Genomic DNA, 8,452 nt, shown 5'->3' on the forward strand with positions numbered 1-8,452 from the left:
CAGCTGTGGGTGCCTTACACTAACTACATCCTGTTTATAAACAGCCAGCACAAAAATGTCACTTTTCTGATTTGAAGCCATTTGCTGTAGCCAAATACGCATTTCATGATAACAAAAGTGTCTTAGCCAGTTAGAACCCGTTCCTCTCCCCTCAAATAAGCAGTAATCAGCTCGCCCTTTGGTGGCAGTGGCTCAGTCTGTACGTGCAGCTCCTGCTCTGAATATGCAGATGTCCCCACTCTCATTAGTTCCTGAAGTGCCTCTGCTCACCCTGCCTGCTGTAGCTGGTGTTTCTGAGCTGTTTGGATGGCAATACCACAGCTGAAGACAAAGATAACTTTAAAATGTATGTAAAGCACAAAACCGTACCATGTCACAAATCAAATAATGCTGACTGTTGAATAATGCTGAGAAATACTGAGAAAGAGTGGTAGGAAAACAGCTCTTGCAGATGGAAGGATCTTATCTGTAAGGACTGGGCCAGGGTGTCTTTGTCCCATGCCAGTAAGCCTGGTGGGAGTGTGTTTGCAGGGCTAGGTGTGAGTGTGGCACATCTCAGAAATGCAGTTTATTCAATGTATATGCACAGGCTCTTGTTCTCAATATAATAGTCTGCCTTCCCAGCACTGGCTGGTGCTATGCCTTCTATGTTGTTCTAGTTTATTTTTTAATAAAAGAGAGTTTAGCAGACTGCATTGTGTTCCAAAACTTAAATTCCAAAAATTACATTTTTGTTATTGAGAAAACCCTGAATCAGCAGCTCCTTGTAGGCCTATATGCAAGCTGCACGAGCAGGTTTGTGAAGGGTGTGTACATGCTGACCTTGCAGAGATTTACATCTGAGTGTAACCCATCTCTCTCTTCCCCCTCTTGCCCAGTAGTCTCAGAGAAGTGGTTGTGAACCCACAATATCAGTTAAAAAAACATTACTGTGGTTTAGGCATCACTTAACCACAGTAATGGTCTTAGTTTTCCCAATTACTAGTCCAGTGTCAGAAATTTCTCCACATTTATTCAGCAGAATGATCTCCAAGACTTCTCCCTGTTGGTCTGCTAGGCTATTACAGCTTTAAAACTCCATTAGATTTAAATAGTTTAGCAGGTGGTTAAGCAGCCTGCCTGATTTTGCCCAGAGAGCACAGGGAAGAGGCACGTGGTGTGTTCTGCCAGCAGTTACGGGGAGCAGTGGTTGGCAGAAGGGCAGTAAAAAGCAGCTGGGCCTGGAAATGAGCATCAGCACGTGGGAGGGGATGTGTGTGCTCAGCCTGAGCACCTGGGCCTGCCCTGGTGCTGGCAGACTCTTCTGCCCCAGCAGAACCTCGGTGCTGCCCAGCACAGGCTGGATGTTCTGGCTGATCATGTCACAGGACTGGACACTCTGGTCTCAATCAGGAAAACTGCTCAGATCATTAATAATTCCAGTCTATGTCAGTGGGCCTTGAGTGCGTGTTCAAGGCTTAGCCATCTGCAGATGGAAGGGAACATGTCCAGGGAATTCAGCTAAGCCACAGGACTTTGCACTGAAGCAGCTCCCAAAGGCTCACACGCTCTGCTCCATCCTCTCCTGGGTGGGCTACAGTGTCTGACAAGCAGGTGGTAACAAACAGCTTGAGGAACTCGCTGCATCTGCTTTGTTAAGTGAGCATGTGTCTGAGCCCTGAATCCATCTTTCAATCAAGCCTTTAATAGGAAAATGTAATCCTGAAAATTGTATCTCTGAATGGGACCCAGTAAGGAATAGATGGACATGTAACTATGGTGTAGAGTAGAATCAAAACAAAAAAATCAAAGTGCTGTTAAAAGGTCCCATGGTGCTGAAAGCAATCACAATTACACCAATCAATTATGAAGCTTGAAACTGGCCAATCTCCTTGTCTAGTTTAACTTGCAAGATTGAACCTATCCTGAACAAAGAAAATCACCAGTAAACCAAAGAAAAATCATGGTGAAACATGGATCCAGTGTTTGCATCTCCATCCCTTTCACTGGGCTATGACAAGGGAGGGACTAGAAAAATACGGATTGTAAAATACAATCCTATCTTGCTATTCCCCTTTTAAGATTGATGAGTTATAAAAGCAATTAGCCAGAAATGTTTTTAAAACTTGTCAAATAATGTATTTGACAAATATATTAATAAATCGTGTATCTAGTAACAAACTGCATGAGCTCTGAAAACTACCTCATCATTTTAAAACAACTTGAAAATCTCATTTCATCCATTGATGAATCACCTGCCCACATTAGCAATAAACTGGCACAAGTGAGACAGAGACATTTTTATCCTTCAAATCACATGAAGTGCATTTCAGGACACTTCGATAAATTTAAACAAAGGCAAAAAAAGGCACATGTGTATGTGTTTAGAGATAGCAGAGGCACACACATAGGTTTGGGACAATTCTCTACACCTGTGCAAACTCCCACTCTGGTTTCTCTGCAGGGATTCACTTCTGCACAGGGAGTGGTGGAGGTCCACATCTGAACCTCGCTCAGGTGATCCCCAGCTCACCTGCAGCTTCTGAACTGGGAAAAGACCCACTTAGTCCTTTAGACACACAGCAAAAGAAATTATTATAGGTCAAACTTTACATTCTTGTCAGCAGCTTCAGTCTCAGGAAGTCAGGCAGCTCCATGCAGGCAGCTCATGCAAAGAACCTGTGTCACCTCCAGTAACCCAAATGTATCTCCTTAAGAAAGGGCCCTTCCTCCTCCCATCCAGGTGGCACACCTTGAGTCTGAAAAGCTCATTGCCCTCTCATTCCCCTTCTTCCCTCTGGCTGAGGTCTTGTCAACAGCTGAATTTGATAAAAATGAGAAATTTAAAATCCATATTTATTTAACTGGTGGTGTAATTGCAAAAGTGCTTGCCCTGCACGTTTAACTGGCAGTGGCTTTCAGACCTGGTGGGTGCTTCATCTGGAAAATGTTTTTTTCCTCATACACTGCTCGTGATGCATTGTCCCTTAATTGGGTTGAAATTAAATCAAGGGAGCCAATCCAATTCTCCAAGGTTAGGGACTCCTGTCTGTGTACTGGACTGTAGTAACTGGTTGCTGTGCACTGCCAGGAGATATAAATTGTGTGCTTGGTTTGGTGCCTATGCAGCGTGTACTGAGCTCCTCAGGGAGTTCTAAGCTGTGGCCAAACCCAGCTTCACCAGGTGCTTCTCCAAAAGAAAAGTTAAAGTCTCAGTTCCTTGCAGCCTAATGTATAGCCATTCATGATACATCTCCAAGTCATGGTGACTTCATGCTGCTCCTGGTATCCACTATCAGTAGGCTGATCATACTGTTGTGCACTTTTCTGCCATGTTCTCACTGACATTTGCAGGTGAGATGGCTGCAAGTATGATGTCTGGGTGAGGGAGAAACAATTCAGAGGGATACGGTGGTTATCACAAAAGTTTCGTCTGGAAAAGATTTGGATCTTTCCCAATAAGAAGGGAAAGAGAAAAAGAAAAAAAAGAAAAAGGCCTTTATTCAAAATTAAATACCTGAAAGCATGGCTTTCAGTGAAGAGGATGAGTGGGAACCCACTACTTATTTTCTGAGAAGTTTCTGCAAAATAGAAGTATTGCCTGCTGGATCATTTTCTCCATTTCACACACTCTCTTGTTTTTTCCTGAGCATTGTTCCAGCTCATCTCTATTCATTCACAAGAAGCTATACCATGTATTAATAGACACCTTGGCCTTGAAATTTATTTTTCAGATTTTGTTATTGGCTCATAAACACAGAGCTTGTTTAAATTGTCATCAAACTACATCACCATAAAATTACTGAAGCAATAGAAGAAAAAAACCTACAGCACTGCTACACCAAATTCTTCTTCAAGTACTGTGCTGCTCTTCTGTGAAATTCATTGTCCTTGCAGGGATCTAACAGCTTTGCCATATTCTTTCACTGATATGGGTCCGAAAGAAGCAATCACACCTTTAGCAAAAGTTGATTTAATTTCCATGGGACTGTGGGCTCCAATCTGGTAGGACCATCTTAGCTCTTTCTATATGCAGCCAGTACTAACTGCTGTTCTTTGCTACTTTTCACCTTAGACAGACATTTATGGCTGAGTAAAGTGGCTGTAATTTATATCTGAGCAAAGCAGGGCTCTTGATTTGGAGCACTTTCCATGGGTGTAAATGACAAGCCCAAGGCAGCAGCAAATGCAGCCCAGGAGATGCAGTTAGTCCTTTTCAGGGAGCTGGGGAAATGAGACTTTGATTATTGTGATCTGTACTGGGTAGATGTTGCAGGCTGTGTGACACTTTGCAGGAGAGGGGAATTTTGGTTTTGCTGAGCCATACAGTGCCCACACTTGGTGTGTGACAGGGAGCCCCAGGCAGGGACCCCTGTGCCTGCCCCAGGTGGGAGCCTTTCCATGAGACTTCCTGCACCTCACTTGGAGAAGGGTTTTGGGAACCTCCCAGATGTGCAGACACAGATGATGGTATGACACAAACACTGTGATTCTCGGTAAATAAACTGTTGGGAAATGGCAGTACCCAATTAAATGGCAATAAAGATTTTGTTGTTTCAGTTTTATGCATGTTTTAAGACAAAATCTGTGATGAACTGCATTGTGTATGCTTGCACCAAAATAAAGAGGGTAGTATGGCATATAAATAAGTTTAGCATTAGACTGGTATCTTTTTCAAATTATGACTCACTAACAGAATTTTACAGCAATTTGATTACAATTTTACTGCATGGAAGACTCTTTTGCATCTGTTTCACAGATATCCACCTTTTAAATTTTATTTAATTTGTATTGATTTTTCCTGCACTTTCATAAGCAGGCATCACACATCTGAGCACACACAAAAATGATTACTTAAGTGATGATTTAAAAATAATGGATGTACATTAGCACATGAATGATTAATTCCTTTTCGTGAGTACAAGCATCCAGGCTATGGCTGAGTAAAATATTGATGGTACAAAGGAAATGAGCTGTTTCTTAATTTAGTTTTGTTCTGGTAATGTGTAACTAATGTTGTTCCCTTCTAGCAGTATGCATTTAGTGACCCTTTTAAATTTTAATACCTAGTGATAGCTAAACTAATAGTTTCATGGGACATATAAGACGAGCTTTTGAAAAGATGCAGATAGAGTTTACGTGCATTAATTTGAGACTCTGTAACACAGGTACTACAGAGGAACCACGCAGGCTGGCATTCCACGAGAAAGGTGAGGCTTATTTTGTACAAGACACATTGAAAGGTAGACACTTGATTGTCATATTAACGTCATGAGCCTGTGGCATATGGATCCCAGTTCACCGAGACCTGATGGTCTTGTGAGGCACCTGAGAGCGTGGGGATTTCTGACACTAGACCAGAGTGAGACTGCAGGACTGCTCTCACCACCTGACACCAGGGCACGTGTTTACTCTAAATGTAGGGGAACCTGAGCTCGGAGATTAACCTCTGCTGGACTCCTGCAGCCCCACTCAGAGGTACCTACATTGTGGTTTCTCACTGTTCCACAGCTCTTGAGGTGTTTCTGGAAGTTTTTGCCTCGACTACAGCACCCTGAGGTGTTTTCCCACATACTTGCTGCTAATGCCACAGTGGGGAGAAAGGCACTGAAAGCCAAGCACTGCTCATGTGGTCCTGCCCACACCTTCATTTCAGAGCATGGCAGGCCAGGCTCAGCCATCCCAGACTTGAACCTGGTGCTGGTGGAACAGAGCAGGATGGGCTGGAAATGAAATAGAAACATTTCAAATATTGCATAGATGTGTGTGGGCAGCAACGCGTGTAAGGACACAGGCTGGTGTAGAGCACAGCTCCAGGCTTCGACATCCTCAGATGGGAATACAACCTTGTTACTCAAGGTTGATCTACAGACTGGATTGCTGGCACTGCCTACCCCCTGCCCATCTGCTGGAATGGCACTTTGCCCACAGCGTGGTGACATGCCAGGTTTCATTTGAAGTAGGTGTCTTCTAACAATGGGTTTAGAAAGCAGCCTGTTGAAGACAGCAACTGACACTTCTTTCTTCAATAGGCTATTTTTGGAGTGGAAACACTTGCTGGCAGCAAGTGCAAAGGGCCTAAATCAGTTTCTGCTAGTCAGCTGCAAAAAAAAATCTCATTTGCTACAGTAACAGAAGGTTTGGGCTAAAAAGTGAAGCGATTGCTTCCATTTGCTCTTGCTGGCCTCACATGGGAGTGTTTATTGTGGATACTTAATCCCACTTTACCAAACTACATGGCAATTTGCAGGTGAGAAGGGAAAAGGAGGAAGAGGAACAGTGTATTGCTTTCGAGACAAGAAAGGGTGTTGCTTTGTTTAATTTTAAGCCATGATCCTTTGATATTTTCCACTGCTGCAATGGATATTATATGGTAATCCTGCCAGGACATTTTATATGTGAGGAAGAGTTTGAGGGTTGGCTCCCCAGGATGACATTTGAAAAGTATAGTTCACATTTTTTTTCTTTTGGCAGCTGAGAGAATAGAGGGATCTTCACTCAGTCCCAACAAAAAATCAACAGGCTTTCTGTCATCAGGTCTGTTTGAAAGGGTTTTGAAGGTCCTAGGGAAAACACAGACTTAGTCACTGTCAGAAGTTCATGAAGGGGCACAGATCAGAGAACAAGTTAACACATGCAGTTCTCCCGAGTGCCGTTCTGGATACTGGATGCCTGAAACGTGGGCAGGGTGTAAAACCACATGGCTTTAAGAGCAGCCCAGATGGCCAGCAACCCCAGGAACACATGCACACGTGCTATCCTGATCCTTCTAGGAAGGATTTTGAATCTAAATTGTCAGCCTGACATCAGTGCCATGACATTACTGATGGGCAGGAGTGATAGATGATCCACCTTGCAGAGAGCTCCTTGCTTGGGTCTGTAGTAAGAAGTCATATGGCCTAACATCCCTCTTCTGACATGTCCAAAGCTCATCTGAGCTTGAGTCCTGGCAATGTGATGTGATGTGATGGGAGTCCAAGCTTGAGTATGGCCCTGATCAGCTCTCCAGAGCCCCAGTCAGCTGGCTGAGCAGGGGACAGTCTGCTTTCTCCCTGTCCTGCCTTTACTGTCTCCCCCTGCCTCCACTCCCTTGTTCCCCTGGCAGTGTGCTCCGGGCCTGGGGCAGCACAGGGGACTGGCCAGGTGGCAGGGAGCCTGCTGAGCCTGTGCTTTATGCAGCTGGTCTCCACATATGGAGAGTGTTTCTGGATGGTCTGGCTACACGACAGGTGGAGACCTTTCCCTCCCTCTCTGGTTTGGTGCTGAGCTCTTGGCCTGGTGCACATACATGGGTAATAATGGCAGGGAGAGAAACAACAAACTAGGCATTCTCTGCCAGCATTCAAAGTCCATAAGCACAGAATAAACAATCACTGAGGTTCTTCTGAATGTGGGAAGCTATTCAGGCAGCATCTGAAGTACTCAGATAAAATATCCAAGTCTGAAACAGCTTTTGATAAGAAAGCTGAGAATAACCTGTAGTTATCTTTGGCTATTGGACAGTAGAGACTTTATTATAAAATGATTTATTTGGTATAACATGGCTGCTAAAATCCTGGCACCCTGTTATGCAACTAATTAAAAAAAAAGTCAAATCTATAAAAGGAGCTGGAAAAGTTTGACTGGAACCACAAATACTGTTTCTTCCATTGCTTTCCAAGTAGTGAACCACTTTTCATGCCCTCCTCTTCCCCACAAAGACACCGAAGAGAGGAGATCTGTAGCTAACAGCGACAGCAGCTATGACTGCATCACTCCAAGCAGCAGAAGGAGCAGAGTGCCTGCAGCAGTCTCTGTGATTTGCCAAGAATGGAGATATCATGGCTTACGCTTTCTTCAAGCTATGTCAGATAATAGTGTTGGCATTCCTACCTGAGCCTGTTTTTCCAAGCCAAGGACCATCCAGAGTATTTAGTTATAACTCGATCATTACTGGTGGTTGCTGTGTTGTATGTTTTTACCATGTCAATTCTTCCAGTATGTGATGCAAACAGGAGATTTTGTAGGGTAGAATAGGTGCCACGGCTAATTTATATTGCCTTGCATCCAAAGTGCTTTCTACACTTTTGACCCCACACACCCCCCTCTCCTCGACCAAGCCTCCTCCCTTGACAGCTCCTTTGCATGACTGTTTCCTGCATGAGTTGTCACAGACAATGGTATTTCCCCTGACTCTGTGGAGCTTTGCATCACTCAAGATTAGTGGGCTGACATGCACAGTCATACGAGCAGCTGGCACACTGTGATCAGTGAGACAATGTGGGGGGGAAATGGGCCACCTATCTCATTGTCACCTACTGTCACCTCAGAGGTGAAAACATGTCATCTTGCATCCTCCAAAGGAAAATAGTAGGATGTGTCCCTGGATCAGCAGCTTCTGGACACAGTGCACATTTCAAATGTTGATGGGGGGAAGGAGCAACAGTAACTGCAAAGGATCAAACAATCTGGCACTCACTTCTGCCTCTTAATG

Source organism: Coloeus monedula (genome assembly GCF_965178545.1).
Source record: "Coloeus monedula genome assembly, chromosome: 14".
Classification (NCBI taxonomy): Eukaryota; Metazoa; Chordata; class Aves; order Passeriformes; family Corvidae; genus Coloeus; species Coloeus monedula.